Source organism: Hyperoodon ampullatus, assembly GCF_949752795.1.
Source record: "Hyperoodon ampullatus genome assembly, chromosome: 10".
Classification (NCBI taxonomy): Eukaryota; Metazoa; Chordata; class Mammalia; order Artiodactyla; family Ziphiidae; genus Hyperoodon; species Hyperoodon ampullatus.
Genome location: NC_136923.1, coordinates 83,449,422 through 83,452,043, shown reverse-complemented (window position 1 = coordinate 83,452,043; position 2,622 = coordinate 83,449,422). Strand labels below are relative to the sequence as shown.

General features: G+C 45.1%; 1 long non-coding RNA gene across 1 annotated transcript; it reads left to right on the top strand.

Moving 5' to 3' along the window:
- Positions 1 to 357: 357 nt before the first annotated feature.
- LOC307059365 lies at positions 358 to 1,818 on the top strand. Its single transcript, XR_013811125.1, has 2 exons — positions 358 to 436; positions 1,567 to 1,818. It is a non-coding gene; the product is annotated as an uncharacterized lncRNA (long non-coding RNA).
- Positions 1,819 to 2,622: the final 804 nt, after the last annotated feature.

Here is a 2,622-nt window from a genome sequence, read left to right as displayed (position 1 = left end):
GAAATTTTCTCAAGTCGGTCGGTCCTGAGGAACTAATTTTAAATGCTTTACAATCAGTTTAGTCTCTAAAGAGAAGATCATCAGAGTTCCCTGTTCGACTTCCAGGAACCTGTGAGGGTGGTTCCAAATCTCACTCTGACGCCCGGCCTACCCAGCTGTCGGACTGAAGCTGTGGGTTCCCCAAGACTGAACTAGAACCAGCGAGAGAGGCAGTCCTCCCCGCTTCCTAGAGAGTACACACTGAGCTGACAGTTGGATAGAGGGTACTAGAAAGTGCCTCTCTAGGGAACAGGAAGAGGGATATATTTGTATACCGTTTAAATTCTTTGTTCTGTGTGGCGTAGGCCTTTAGTCCTTGCAGGGGTTGTCTCCTGAGGAGCACGGTTGGGCTCATTATTTCTCGGAATGTTAGAATCATAGATCCGGAAACGGTCAGGTAGCGGCAGCTGACGGGGGCCTCCCCACCATCACCCGGAGCGGACCGTGGGGGCTTTGGGAGAAGCCCTCCTCTTCTTTTCATTCTCCTTCTCCTTTTTCTCCTTTCTTCCACTTTTCACCCCTGGCTCCTTCAGGAATCTGTGCCTTCCCTCCGGGAGCGAGCCTGTGGGGTGGGGAAGGGGTTGCAGGTGCAATCCCGACCCCAGCCGCCCTCCACCCAAACTTTTCCTTGTTATGCTTCTCGCCAGGCTTGTCTCACTCCAGCCCCCAGCTCCACCGCATTCCTCCGCGTATTCCTCCAATCAGGCCTTTCCAGAACTACACTAAGTTAGCTCCTTCAACCAAGTGTGAACCCAGCCCTCCTTCATTCACAACACTGAGTTGTAATAACTAGATGAATGTTTGCTTTCCCTGGTAGCTCTGAGGGTGAGGACAGCAATGGTCAAGTGTTTCTGCTGAATATTCAGTGCACAGCTTAGTGCCCAGGTACCCAGTAGGCACTTGGTCAATACTTGTTGAATGAATGAGTGGACTCCTGATGCCCACTCCTTGATATAGTCACTTTATCTCAATTTATTTCTTCATTTTTCTGTTTCTCCGTCTTGGTTTATCATGTAGGAATGTGAGCACTAGAAAGAGAAAATTGGTCTCTGAATTGATGCCTTCGATGGATCAAGATGACGCGGATGAAGCATTGAACCAGTTAGCACCTAGTGGGAGGGTACCATTCTGTGTCTCTGAGGGTTAAAGTTGTCACAAAATGGTCAGTTTCCATCAAACTCTGTCCATCTTGCCCTCAGAGATCCAGAACTGGTGGGAGTACATAGTCTCATAGTGGGGAGGAGACTACTGCTGTTGTGAGGGACTGAGAGAACCAGGGAGAGGCTCAGAATGACACAGCGGGTGAGAAAAGAGGCTCCTAGCTTGGGATATATGGAGAAACTGGGGAAAGTGAGGCTTTAGCAAGCGTAGGGGTAACTATGTTGCTCCTACTCTCTTGAGAATCCTTTTTCTTAGTGATTTTCCTAAAGTAATCTCCTTAGGAAATAACACTGGTAATTGCTAAAGTATTGCAGCTAAGGATAATGAGATACTACTAAATCAATTTTTTACTTTTTATTTTCTTAGAAAGAGAAGGCCATAGAAGACAAAGCAGAGAGAGAGATTTGTAGATGCCTACTTTGAAGATTGGAGAGATGTGGCCACAAACCAAGGAATGCCAGCAGCCACCTGAAGTTGAAAGAGTCAAGGAAACAGATTTTCCCCTAGAGCCTCCAGAGGAAGGTTGACTCTGAGGACACCTTGATCTGGGAGGTGATACAGATTGGACTTCTGGCCTCCAGAATTGTGAGAGAATAAATTTCTGTTGTTTTTAAGTCACACAGTTTGTGCTAATTTGTTACAGTAGGCACAGGAAATGAACACACATGCACTATGCAATAAACTCCATATGAGCAACTCTAGTATAGGAATTTGTAAGAAAGCCTAGTTTTCATTGGAATAGTGGATAAATACACTATCAGCATTGACTTTCTTGGAGATGAATGCCAAAAGAAACAGAAACTCCAGCGTTAGCTAACTTTCTCTATCGAGATATTATTTTTGACATAATCCGCACAATGTGTTCTTGTTTTATGACACCCTTGTCTGAGCCAAAACTTTTAGGTCAGGGAGACCCACGCCCCACCGTCTGCCCTAAGAAGAGAAATGCAGACAGCAACTTTATCAATGTATTGCATTATATTATGACAGCAACTATGTATATATTATTTTGCCATTTCAAATGAGTTGATTTAATTCCAGGTGGAACAGAATTCAGGGTAGAACAAAGACTTAAGAACACACTTTGGCAGGATTCTGGGCTGGGTTTATGCAGATCTCATAGCTAAGGCAGAAATGGCTGAGAAGAACTAAAGACAAGATGAGCCACTGTATGATTTTTTTTGTTTTTTACAAAAGTTTATTCTTAAATGTACAGTAGGTTCCAAGACAACGCTTCATTCTAGCTATAGGTGGCAACAGATGTTATGGCAGGGAATCCAGATGTTTAAACAGGAATGGAATTAAGGATCATCGTAGCCTCAGACACAAGGAACAGCTTACTTTCTGCCAGACCTTAATTCCACCTGTGGCCAGGGGGCCTTTCCCCGCGGCCTTCGCTTTCAGCTCCTCGAGTTTCTTCTG